Below are 14,130 nucleotides of genomic sequence, written 5' to 3'. Positions count from 1 at the left end.
TTTTCCTACCTTCTATTTTTATATTAAAAAAAATGTTATGTTCATAATATTTTTACAACAAATCTTAAGGGTTCGTTTGGTTGGAGGAGTAGAAAAGTTGGAGGATAGAAAATGGGAAGATGATAGAAAAGTTTTTAATTTTCCCTCATGGTGTTTAGTTTGAGAGTATTAAAGTAGAGGGATAGAAAATATAGTTTATATAAATTTACTTTCATGCTCCTAATAGATAAAAAAAAAAAAACCAATAAGAAAAAAAAAAAAAAATACAGATGAACAAAAAAAATAAAAGCACCAAAAGTGTACAGAGAAGGACAAAAAAAAAGCTAAAGAAGGAAATTTATTATAAAATAAAAAAAGGAAAACGACAAAAAAAATAGAAGGGGATTAAAAAAAAGGAAAAGGACAAAAAAACTAATTTATATAAAAAAAATAAAAAAGAAGAAGGAAACAGCTGACACGTGTATATATATATTAAAAAAAAAACGTGTAAAAAATATTTTGACAAAATGGTAAAGAAAGCAGAAAACTTTTTAGTTGGCCGGAGAGAAACCATCTGACCCCATCATTTATTTTCTTTTTTCTTCATCCAATTAAACACATTTCGAAAAAAAATTTCCTTCTTATTTTCTCTCCAAAATTTTCCACCTTATTTCACCTCCAAATAAAAACACCCTAAGTGATAGATAGTTATTGGCTATTACTGGTGAGTAAAAAAGTAATTTAAATTGTGATTTCAAATTAAAATCAATAATAATTTACTACTTATAATTTGTTGTGAAAATATTATAAAAATGTTATAAATTTAATACTTTTTTTTTTTATATACCTTTTCTGTTAACTACCTATAATTTGTGCTAGTGTTGAAGGTATGTCACCGTGATAAGAGCATCCACACCAGCTCGGCTAAAATTTTCGTCTATTTTACACTAAAAACCTACTTTTTTTTATTTTTATTTTACACTATCATATTTCCAAAACACCCACATCAGTTCATCTATTTTACAAATCTATTCTAATTAGATAATATTATTTATTGTTTTTTTTTTATTATTAGTTATTAAAACCGTTTCTTTCTCTCTTTCCCTACCCGTTTCTCTCTTTCCTCACCCATTCTCTCTTTCAGCTCACTCACCCGTTTCTCTCTTTCCCTCACTCACTCCCAGCTTGCCGACCCAACCGATCCAGCTCACTCCTAGCTCGTCGCCGCCGCCGCTGCCGCCGCCTTAGCCATCAGTCGATTCGGCCTCCCTTTCGCTTTCGCCCTCCCTCTCTCCTCCACAACTGACCCTTCGCCTCCCACCCTCAACTGACGACAGCAATGGAAGATCCGACAGCAGCAATGGAAGACCCGACGGCAGTAGTGGTAGCAGATCGGGTGGCAGATCTGGCTCCGTTGGGCTGGGTTTTCCGGTGGGTGTGGACTGTTTTTGGGTTGGGTTTCCCGGTGAGTTTTAATTGATTTTGAGTTGGGTTGATTTTTGAGTTTTTGTTGATTTTGGGTTGGGTTGATTTTTGAGTTTCTATTGATTTTGGGATATTTTTTTGTGCTAGGTTGCGGTGTTTGGTGGTGGCGCTGGGTTTGGTGGTTGGGTTTATTGTAGTTTGGTGGTGGCGCTTGGATATTCTTCTTCCTTGCCGCGCTAGTTTGTTGCAATTTGATAGTGGAGAGAGAAAAAAAGAATTAAAAAATCATTTGCACTGTGAACAGTAACCATGTATATATGCATGGTTACTGTTCATTTTTAAGAGCATGGTGTATATTTAGAAGATTATACACGAGTTGGTGTAGGGGGTTTTTGGGTTAAAATGTGCAAAATTGAGCACTTTTTGTATTTTAGAAGACTATACATGAGCTGATGGGAATGCTCTAACATGGATAAGTAAGAGGAACTAAACCAGCTAATTAGTCAAGCAGAAGGGCTGCGATGCGTAGATTAATATTTGGAGCTAGAAACAGATAGTAGTGGTAAAGGCAAGATTCTGTTAGGCAAAAGCTATAGTAGAAACCGTCGAAGAAAATATTGCTGAAAGCTTGCCATCTGACGCTTGGCATCTAAGTCACGTTAATCGAAACGGTCGTCAGTTTCAAACTTGAGATAAAACAAGATGATAGTGTATGAGCGTAGGCCATTGTCTATTGTCTATTGTCTTTTGTCGGTGAAATGCTAATATGACAGAATTTAGACCATTAAATCATTAAATAATGATTAAGATTGAAGAAAATTTATTTGATAGAGTACCCTAGAAAATCTAGAGGATCTGAATCCTTTTGCAACAGGTACCAACTAGCGGTTAGTAAATGTCTTTTTGTGTGTGTTTTTGGTAAAACTACAGCCCACAATGGCCAGGGAGGGTTTCAACTTTCAAGTAAAAGCACAAGTACAAGTACAACTAATTAATGAACAGAACATTACAAGTTGAGCGTAAACCAACTTCATGCAACTGAAACCCCTGTGAGGTTGCTCAAGTTTTTGGGTTAAAGAAACGATATTTTATCTTTAAAAACTAGCACTAATTACAACATTACATATAAACAATAGTAATCGCACGAGAACAATGAAAGATATAATTTATATTTTTGTAATATTATTAAAAGAACAATTCAAAAAGTGAACTCTCTATTGTAATGAATAATTTATGTTTGAAAAATAGTTACAACATGTTATAAAAAAAAGTGAGGTGTCCCAAACCTTACCAAACCTAAAAGAAAATAACGAAATAAAATTTAAATCAAATAATCATTCATATGAACAACTGCAAACAACCATACATGACAATTTCATAACTGCAATTAATTTGGTCATTCCCTAGTTCTTCTTCTTCTTTTTTCTTCTTTTTTTTCTTCTTTTTGGCACACATAGCTCTCATACATTGGCTTCCACTATCATGAACTACCCCCAAATCATACCATATTCTGTTTTAAAATTTCCTTTTTTTGATAGGCATTGTTCTGCAATTCCATGACAGCCAAATTTACCTTAAATAGCCACTCTTGTCTAATTATTTTTCTAAGCTTCCATAAATTTCATAGCAAGATTAGAGGTTGTCTGCATCAAATTCACTGCTATCTTCAGAGAATTTCACCCACCCACCTTTGGTTCCAATTGTACCATAACAGCCAGACTATATTTAGCATGACCTCCACCTCCATGACATGCCCATTTTTACTAAAGTGTACATTTATGTAAGGTTTTATTTTTAAATCACATAATGAGGAAACCTGTAGAGATGTAAAAGATTTTATCAAATATGCATACCTGATATTCAATGAAAGACAAAAGGGAAGCATGAGAGAAAGATTTGTATGTAGTGTTTCAAATAAAGGGGAGGAATTGGTACTTCAATAGATGGATTAACAATTCGCTTGCTTCTACTACTACTTTGGGCTTGGCCTTTTCTCAAACATCTTCTATATTGAGAGAGCTTTCCTGCAATATCTCCTTCTATCAATAGCCTATTCATAAATAAAATTTAAATTTAAATAATAAAAAAATTAACCAACAATGCAACATAGATAATCATAGAGGTTTCATAGTTTAAATATAATTATTGATCCTAACAAAATCTTGGAACATGATGTTATGGAATCAAACCAAACAGAATAATAGAAGAATGATTATATAAAATAAAATAAAAACTAGATGAAAAAAGAAAAATGAGACGTATTTGAGACTTTGAGGCCGTGAGAATAGAGGCAAAGAGGCACATATAATGTTACAGTCTTGGTTTTCAGACTCGCACTATTCAATGAATCGTAAAAGAGAGAGGGTTGAGATTTTTTAGGTCAGACTGAGGTCAAACCAAAGTGGAATCGTGATGATATCGTAATTAATTTAAAATATAAATAAAATTTGAAAAATTAGTAAAAATTGAAAAATTACCTAAAATAATCCAAATAAATATAAAGATAATATAATAGACATTTCACATGAAATTAAATTATGAAACCCAATAAAAAAAGTTAAAAGAGCAATAACATGTGATGAAGTGCAGATTCGTCAATCGTTGCAAGTGCGTCCAGATGGAGTTGTGTCTTCATCTGTGTCATCGTGAAAATGGTAAGATAGCTCTCCTAAGGTGGTCACCGATGTGGTGCCTGCCACAATGTCTCCGATGCCAAAGTCAGTATAAGAAGGCTTTTAGGAAATAACAGAGTATCAGAATAACTATTAGTACTTTTAGGTGTGTCTATGTACCTTGTAATGGTGCTGTGAGGGCTTTATATATGTTTCCACAGCCCCTAGCCATTGTGGTTGTTAATGTGGCTTTAATGTCTCTCTTGGTAACGCTTCGTGCTCAATAATGTGGGCCTTAATGAGGTTTCCAACAGTCTGTACAGCTGGTCTTGTAACCGCTCAGAACATTATTGGTTGCATTGAATGGCTTCATTATTATCATAAGTGATTTGGACATGTGGTTAGCTTGTTTTAGAGGACGGCCTCGTTGGTCTTGATGAGATCGTTCAGGGAGGTTAAGTTCGTCAGTCCTATCAGCTGCCCCCGGATTTTGTGGTCGTCATGACGTGTCATGACGATCATAGAAGATAAAAGGTTTTTGGGCTATACATGACTCTTGGGATTTCGCTCCGCATTAAATGCGTAGTGGCGGCACCACATGCATTGTGGCCACGTGGAACATTCTGATCAGTGGAGTTAATGCTCCAATTTGTATGACTCTTAGGTTTCCCACTGAATTTCAGTTTTTTGAGCCTTGGTTTTTAAACTTCTCCTCTTCTCACTTTCCCTTTCACTTTTCCCAAACTCCTAATCATTGCTCTGAGTATTTTCTTCCCCAACCTTTCTTTGTAACTCTTCTGCGAGCTGGTGCGTGATGTGGTTGAAATTCCTACATTTCCCTTTTTGAGGTACGCCTTCTCCCTCTTTCTTGCTTATTTTCTTTTTTGTTGTGATAAACTTTTGATTTTTTCTTTCTCGTCTTTTTTGGTGTTTGTTTTTGGTTTTTTGGGGATTTAGCATTCAGCTCTTTCCCTCTGTGTGTTTTTTCCTGGTTTTCATGGTCAGTAGTTCTGAGGCTAGGGTAGTGTGCCCTTCAGTTTCCTTTTTGTTTGCTCATTTGGGGGCTTCCTTAGATACTTCCCGTGCTTTTCTCCCTTCGGTTGGGAGTTTTGTTTTTGAGGGTTGTGGCTTAGGTGTTGTATTGGGTGAGTTGTTCCTTGTGCTTAGCCAATCAGTTAATTGGTTTGAAGGTTTAGTAGGAGAGAGAGAGAGAGAGAATGTCTGAGGTAAGATCTAGTGAACTCGAGATTGGGTTATCTACTAGCGACGGCCCAGTTAAGGGGGATACCGCCGTCTTTACCCCACAAGAGGTTAGGGCTTTTCACGCCCTCGAAGAGGTGTGTGGTCTGGACGGCGAGACACTTGCTAGGTTTAAGGATAGGTTTCAGTTCCCGGACAAGGTTAGGGTTCGTCTACCTCGTGAAGAGGAACGGGCTTGTCACTTCTTTCCTGGGGAGGTCTGCTTCTACAAGGCTACCTTCCTATGCGGGTTGAGGTTCCCCGTCCATCCATTTCTTATGGAGCTGTTGGATCGCTTTGGTATTGCTCCCGAGCAACTTATGCCCAATTCATGGAGGATAGTGGTCAGCTATATGGGGATATGGCTGGTCGCTACAGACGGAGACATGATTAAAGTAGATGAGCTTGTCTACTTATACCGTTTGAAGAAGTCCAAGGAGCATGGGTATTATGAGTTGGTGCCCTGGGAGAGGAGGACTAGGATTGTCAGGGGTCTACCTTCGTCCTTTTGGTACTGGAAGTCCCAGTTCTTTTTTGTGTCCGAGGATGACTTTGAGACTCCCTCCAACGAGGTTTGGGGTGATCTCCCGAGGTTGCTCCGCCGGTGGAGAACCCCAAACTTAGGTGCATCCTTATTTCTTCTCGTCCATTAATTTTCGTTGTGTTTATTTTTATCGTCACTAACCCCTTTGCTCATTGCGTTGTGCAATTAAGAGACGACCTAAGCTCAAAAGCAGGTACAAGGAGCGTGTTGAGAAGGCAATTGAGTACGTACAGACGATCGAGGATTGGGACAATCTCGTGGACCCACGGACTCTTGCTTTTTATTGCCTCAGTCTAGAACCATTTGCCTTCGTCCTGTGAAATATTGAAATTGAGGAGAAAAAGAGTAAGTATTAGGCTCGTCCATGTTTATTCTCTTGTCGCCTTTTTTTATTTTATTTTATTTATTTATTTTTAACAAGTGTTTTCCTCTTGCAGGAATGATGACCAAATTCAACCAAGGGATGTATGCCTAGATGAGGGCCAAGAAAAATGAGCCACTATCTAGTCTCGGGGCCAAGACTGTACGCATGATGGAGAAGGGTGCCCCCGTTACTGCAGCGACTCTGTCTACACCAGGCATCGAAATGGTGAGGATGGCTTCCTTGGCCACTTCGGTTGAAAAGGTGGCTCCTCAATGGAGTAAAAGGCAGTGGACTAGGGATAAACAGAAAGAGAAGGCTGACTTTCGACCTTCCAGCATTTGGGACGTTGGAGTTGCGCTGGCCAGAGCGCAAGATATTGCCGAGGAGATGAGAGTGCTCTCGGGGGTATTTGCCAACGAGGTTGTGGGTCGTCATCTTCACAAGCTCGTTCAGGTACTTGTGCAAACTCATCTCTCCTTTTTTTTTTTTCCCTAGGTGCTGGGAGAGAGCCTCCATATTACATCTAAGTATTTAGCTAAGGTCGTGTCAGTAGTGTCGAGGGTGGAAGCCCTAGAGGCAGAAAATTCGAAGCTGAAGAAAGACCTGATCTTCGTAATGGGCGAGGCCAATTCCATGAAGGAGAAGCTCAAAGTCATGGGAGACGACCTCAGGACTGAGCATTAATTAACGTTGGAGAAGGACGAGTAGCTCTAGGCGGCTAAGGAGAAGATCAAGACAATTGCTGCTAAGGCCATTGAGGCCTTTTAGCAGACTGAAGAGCACAATACAATGCTCTTTAGTTGGTACTTCAAAGGATTTGAGCTCCTGAGGCGCTATCTCGTCAAACATCCCTCTGGCGTGGATCTTGAAAATCTGGACATGGAGGTGGTAGACCTGGAGATGGCGGCAGACGAGGCTTCACAATTCGCTGCTCCTATTGAGGCTGTTCCTAGGGATACTCCCCTACCTCCTCTCATTGGTGACGATGTTGCTGCTGCCTGAACTATATTTTCTAGACATTTGTATATATATTTTCTGTTGCCCAGTGTGTTTTGGGCTGTTTGAATCTACTTTCAGAACAATATTTCTAATTTGAGAACAATGTTTATGGCCCAGGTTTATGGGCTTTTAATTTCAATGTAAAGACAATGGTCATTGCCCACTATTTTTGTGCCTTAAGTTTTATCTGTGATAGTATACTTACTTGTCTGTATTCTTGTTTTAGTGCGATCTTTGCTTGCCTCGTCCATTTAGTTGCTTCGTTTGCATTGGTGTATTGTACTTAGTTTTTCTATTATGTCATGCCCTTTTGAATGACGAATTGACTCGTCTGTAACTTGTACTCGTTTAGGCAGAGAATTGGCTTGTGCTCCATTGGTAACTTACATCTGTCTAGGCGGAATCTTGTTACCTAGCCATTTTTATGACCTACACCCATTGAAGGGATCTTGACATTTTTGGATTTGTCAATAACCTACATCTGTCTAAGCGGAATCTCGTTACTTAGCTATTTCTATGACTTACACCCACTGAAGGGATTTTGTCATTTTTTGATTTCTTCAGTGACTTATATCCGTCTGGGTAGAATCTTGTTACTTAACCATTTTATGACTTACACCCATTGAAGGGATTTCGTCACTTCTTGGTTTTGTCAGTAACTCACATCCGTCTATGTGGAATCTTGTTACTTAACCATTTTATGACTTACACCCATTGAAGGGATCTTGTAATTCTTTGGCTTCTTCGGTAACTTACATCCGTCTAGGCGGAATCTTATTACTTAGCCATTTTTTTTTTTTTTGACTTTTAAGTTGCTGGGTTCATTCACATTACAACATTGGCTAAATAGTTTTTTATTGCTTTCAAGAATGAGTACAATCGTTTGTTACACCTATTGGTGATCCTTCTTCAAGTGCTCAATGTTCCATGGTCATGGAGCCTCTGTCCGTCCATGGTTTCCAGGTGATAACTGCCTTGTTTAGAGTAATGGACAACCCGGTAGGGTCCTTCCCATGTGGGGTCGAGCTTCCCCTGGGCAGGGTTTTTGGTCGCTGGGGTGACTTTGCGCAGGACAAGGTTTCCTATGTCAAGTCGTCTGAGTTTCACTCTTTTCTTGTAGTACTCGGCCATCTTCTGTAGGTACTTCGTCATCTTGTCAGTAACTTTTTCTCTAACCTCGTCCAAGCAGTCCAGGTTAACTTTTAGCTGATCGTCGTTGCTCTCCTCATGGAACATCTCTCGTCTGATGCTGGTTACCCCTACCTTGACTGGGATTACTTCCTCGGTGCCATAAGTGAGTCTAAAGGGGGTTTCTCCTGTTAGAGTTCTTGCCGTAGTCTTGTTGGCCCACAAGACATTGGGCAATTCTTTTGGCCAGGCTCCCTTTGCATCGTCCAACCTGGCTTTGATTATCTTGAGTAGTGTCCGATTAGTCACCTCCATCTGTCCGTTTGCCTGTGGATGTCCTGGTGATGAGAATTGGTTCTTGATCCCTAAACTTGAACAAAAATCCCTGAAGCCTTGGTTGTCAAATTGCCGCCCATTATCTATTATGATCGTCCGTGGAACCTCGAACCTGCAAATTATGTTCTTCCATACGAAATTTTGGATCCTAGCTTTAGTGATAGTTGCTAATGCCTCCGCTTCAACCCATTTTGTAAAGTAATCAATGGCCACTAGTAGGAAATCTACCTGTCCTTTAACTTGGGGCAAGGGGCTGACGATGTCAATTCCCCATTGTGCAAATGGCCACGGGGAGGCTATTGTCGTTAGTCTCTAGGCTGGAAGGCGTTGGACATTCCCAAACCTTTGGCACTTGTTGCATTTCTTGACGAGCTCCCTTGCATCTATCTGCATAGTAGGCCAGAAGTATCCTGTTCTGACAACTTTACTTACCAGGGATTTGAGGCCAGCATGGTCTCCGCAAACCCCTTCATGGATCTCTTCTAGAATATACGTGGCTTCCTCTTCATCCACGCATTTCAGGTAGGGTATGGAAAAGCCTCTCTTGTACAGGGTGCCATTCAGGATCGTGAATCTGGCTGCTTTCGTCCTGACCTTCCTGGCCTCTTTAATGTCTTGTGGAAGGTGTCCGTCTTGAAGGAAGGATATAATTGAGGTCATCCAGCTACCTGTGTTTTGGATTGCAAATGCAAAAATTTCTTCAATGCTGGAACGTTTCTAGGTTTCAATCTTTAAGTCTAAGCTCACTGATCCCTTTTCTAACGAGGCTAGCTTCGCAACTTTGTCTGCCATCATGTTTTGGCTTCTAGGGATCTGCACAAATTCCACCCTATCAAACTCCTGGGTCAGACATTTCATCAGCCTGAGATATTTCTGCATTCTTTCTTCCTTTGCTTCATGTGCGTGCCGGAAATGAGACTGTTGGGCTTAACCTTACTTGGGCTCACAACTTATTTATAAAGTGGGCTTTAGGATTTCCTACTTTGGGTTGTTTTCGGCACAGAAACTCAGAGTAATGTCCCTCCTCCCTTTCTAAATGACTGTTTTTTCTCCCTTTTCTCTAAACCCCTTCTTCTTCCCCAATTTCTCCTATTTATAGCTCTAAGTTAGTGGGGAGATCATGATTACTGCCATTGTTAGTGCAATTGAAGGTCCAATATTATCTGTTATAAGTGGATGTTTAGGTGAGAGTGGAATGCAGCGATTATGGCTTTAGAACTTGGTTCCAACTTAGGTGAATATGCTCGGTAGTGATGTTCCTCGAACTGCCGAGCATCCTATGGTACGTCCGGACAAGGTTTCATTGATTGTTCGGGAAATTTATGCCAAGCATAGTTTAGAGGCCGAGCTTAAAACTCGTATTTCTTGAAGGTAGTTTCAAGCAGAGCTTAGAGTGATGGGGCCGTGCCATTGGGCCTAAGCCCAGGGCCCATCTGGTTCTTGGGACTTCGGTGCCGTACATTTGCCCCCCCTTGATTCATACCCGGCTGCCGGGAAGAATCAAGGAGCCAACCGAGCCTTTTGGTTTCAAAAGTCCTACGGCTAGGGACTCATGTGGTTATGGCTTCTCATTAATGCTCTTCTCAAAAGACGCGCTATTTCGGGGCCCAAGGTTTAATTATCATCATTGCCTGATGGTTCGCGAATCGAAGCGGCGCGCGTGTTAGTTATCTTTGGCATTCGCAGGGTCTTTCGTGAATCGTGCCCATTTATTGCTTAATTAAACGTTCCCATGCCCTCTTCTGCTCCTATAAATAGCTCTCTTCAGAACATTCTTTCACTTTTTCCACCTCTGATTTCTTGAGCATACTCTCTACTGACCACTTCTTTGTGCGCTTACTCACCAGCCCAGAGTTCCTTTCTCCCTTAGAACCCAAAGTAAGTTCTCTTCCCTTTCCTATTCCTTCAGCTTATTTCTTCGAGTTCCCTTTCATAGTATTAAGTTTCAATGATGGGTTACTCTTATCTCCTGGAGGCCCCGACTGCCTTGGCCACCTTTAAGCAAAAGTTTAATGTCCCTAATGACGTGGAAGTGGCTTACTGCCACGAGAGCGAAATCGCTCTCCACCGAGGGCATGATACAGCCTTTTTTCCTTTAATGGCAATTCTAGAGGGTGGGGTTAGGTTCCCCATGGATCCCCTTTTGATAAACACACTTAGGTACTACGGGCTGTGTCCCGACCAGCTTTCCCCCAACTTTTACCGGGTAGTTAGCTGCATTAGTAGGTTGAACCACACCTTTGATTTACAGTTAGATTACCATGATATTAACCACATGTATAGTCTCTGTGGGAACAAAGCTTCCAACTTTTACTTAAAAACTAGAGATAATCGGGTACGGCTGATATCATGCCTACCTGATTCGAATAGGAACTTAGCCGGGGAGTTTGTCCGGGTGCGCGGCAACTGGTTTTCCGGGGAGGTCCCCTGCCCTCTTTCACAGCATGAAGTGGGTTCGTACCAATCTCTTGACCTAACCGTTTCCCCTCCCCCCCCTCCCCCTTTTTTCCTTTTATTTCGTCTTTACTGAAGTAGATTTTCGTTATCGGATATTGATATAAAATTTGTTCTTTTGCAGACGGCAAAGTGTTCGTTTCGAACATCAAAACAGTCCATGTCAAGGACTTAAACTTTATCCTCCGTTCCGAGGTATTCGTGCACTAGGACGAACAGCTCCGAGCCTCGCACCTGATCCTCAGAGTAGAGCCCGTTTATTCCATCTGGCAGTCCTTTAAACAAGTGCTATTGGTTGACAATCCACTTCTGTTGTACATCGACGTTCGGTATGCGAATTTTCTGCCGCCGAAGCTCACGACCGGAGAGGCGAGGGAGTTCGGAAAGCGCTACACTTGCTTGGATGAGCTAGCTCCTTTACGGGACGAGTCTGCGGAGCACGTGTCTCGGCGTCTTCGAGAGTTAGCTCACGAGGCCATTCAAGAAGAGGCCCTTGTTCAAGAGCAAGCTCAGCCTGAGAAAACTGTTGCGGAGGCCGAGCATCCTGCGCTTGAAGCGACCAACTTATTGGCTACAGATACCCATCTCGGCGAAGGCATGGTGGCTAGGAGGGTCATGAACATCGATCGTTTCGTGCTTGGTGCACGGCAACCCACCCAGCCCCCACCTTCTCAGGGTCGAAGCCAGGTGCCTCCCCCTCCATCCTCTTCTCAAGATGGACGAGCTAGGAAAAAACAGAGGGTTGCTGATTAACCGTCTACGGGTCCGGGAGACGCTGCCGTCCAGACTCCTCCCCGGCCAACAGGAGGTATCGTCATTCACGAGCCGCAAACCTAGGTCAGGCCGGGCTTTACGTCCTCCTCCCAAGCCGCATTAGCGTGGAAGCCTAAGTTTTTGCTGGATGGCAAGCCTCTGCCTTCAACCGCCTGTGTGCGGATGTGGGAGAACGGCAAGAGTGGTTGCATTGCTTAGACCCTGGTCGAGGGTCTTCTCCTTCCCGACGACGTGCATGCTTTTGAGGATGGTTGGAGGAGTTCGTGGGGCGCCGGTTAGAGTGGCATACTATTGTGATAACTCCTTGTTCGTCTATTACTTTCCATACATTTCTTTTCATTTTTGTACTAACTTCTGTGTTTGTCAGGCTGCTCAACTGGCTCACATACTGGCTGGCCGTGCAAAGGATCTTGCCGAGGAGGTAGATCGTGAGAAGGGGGCGCGGGAGTCAACTGCCAAAACAGTGAAGGAAAGACTGAAGGCAGTTGAATCTGCCGAGAAGAAGGTTGCTGCTGCAGAGAAGAATAGGGCATTGGCAGAGAAGAGATGCTTGGAGCTCTTGGCTAAGCAGAACAAAACAGACGTGAAGCTAGCTGAAGCAATTAGCTTTAACACCTCCCAAGCCGAGGAACCCACCGACCTGAGGGCAGCTTTGAAGGCCTGTGAGCAAAAATGGTACAACGAAGGGTTTACCAATGCCGAGAAATCTGCGGAACCGGTGGTGGCCCAAGCTCGAAGGCTGGGTTTTGAGGCTGGGTGGTTTGCCGCCCTGTAAGCTTTGGGCGTTCCTGAGGATTCCCCCCTGAGAGACCCCGGCCAGATTCCCTTTCCAAGCACCGTCATTGCCGTGCAGGAGCCAATAGTGCCCGCTAAGGAGGAAGAAACAGCAAGCATGAGGGAGCTGGTGGAACAGATTGATGCTTATGCAGAGCTAGATGAGATGGAAGCCACCAGCATCCCGACTGTACAAGACCTACTCGGTGAGGACCTGCATTTTCCCGTGACCGAGCAGCGGCAGCACGAAGTGACAGATCCAACCAGGCCCTCCACCTGATTAAGTTACTTGCCGTCCAGCTTTTTTCATGCTTTTACTTATTTTTATATCATTTTTTATTTTATTTTATTATTGGTATATTTGCCTATGTCACTGGGTTGTGGTGACTGAACAATTTCCTTATTTCGCGGGGATGACCCGTAAACGGTTGCCGAGTTTTGGCGATGAGACATTAATTCTGCTTTTAAATTTTTGAATGATGTTCTATTCGTTTGTTCTAATCGTTGCGTGATTGCTTAGATTATGTCTGCGAGCGTTTCACTTTGACCCTCTGTGCCGCCTTTCTGTATCTATTTTTGTGGTTATTTCTTCTGTAGTAAGTTGGGCCAGGAGCTGCCTGCTCAGTGGGTCAAATCATGCCTTAATATATCGCGTTCATACAACGAGAGTTAGTTTCCCCGACCATAAATGGCATGATGCCTCAAAACCTGTTGCACGGTTCTCCCTTGCTCAGCGATTTTGGATGATCCGAGAATGAAATTGCAGTTAGTGTTTGTAAGGGTGTTAAGGTTTCCACCTGCTCGGCGATTTGATCGAACCGAGGATGAGGCTTTTGTCCTTAGATTTTTTTTCTTTTTGTAACGATAAGGTTTCCACCTGCTCGGTGATTTTGATCGAATCGAGGATGAGGCTTCTGTCCATAGTTTTTTTTTTTTTTTTTTTTTTTTTTTTTTTTTTTTGCAACGATAAGGTTTCCACCTGCTCGGCGATTTTGATTGAACCAAGGATGAGGCTTCTGTTCTTAGAGTTTTTTTTTTTCCTTTTTGCAACGATAAGGTTTCCACCTGCTCGGTGATTTTGATCTGAACCGAGGATGAGGCTTCTGTCTTAGAGTTTTTTTTTTTTTTTTTTTTTTTTTTTTTTTTTTTTTTTTTTGTAATGATAAGGTTTCCACCTGCTCGGTGATTTTGATCGAATCAAGGATGAGGCTTCTGTCCTTAGAGTTTTTTTTTTTTTTTTTTTTTTTTCTTTTTTTTTTTTTTTTTTGTAACGATAAGGTTTCCACCTGCTCGGCAATTTTGATCGAACCGAGGATGAGGCTTTTGTTCTTAAAGTTTTTTTCTTTTTGTACAAAACATGCAATTTTCTTAAAGTGCAATGACGGAATCGAAAACAGCATAGACAAGTAACTTCATCATTAACTTGACTTTAGCAAAGTACAACGTCTCGACTTACACTTCAGTGTATGGATGGTCACGAGTAAAACTTCTTTAGGTTGTGG

The sequence above is a fragment of the Quercus lobata genome, chromosome 4 (genome assembly GCF_001633185.2).
Source record: "Quercus lobata isolate SW786 chromosome 4, ValleyOak3.0 Primary Assembly, whole genome shotgun sequence".
NCBI classification, from domain to species: Eukaryota; Viridiplantae; Streptophyta; class Magnoliopsida; order Fagales; family Fagaceae; genus Quercus; species Quercus lobata.
The sequence above is the reverse complement of the archived record's forward strand: the minus strand, read 5'-3'. Positions refer to the sequence as shown.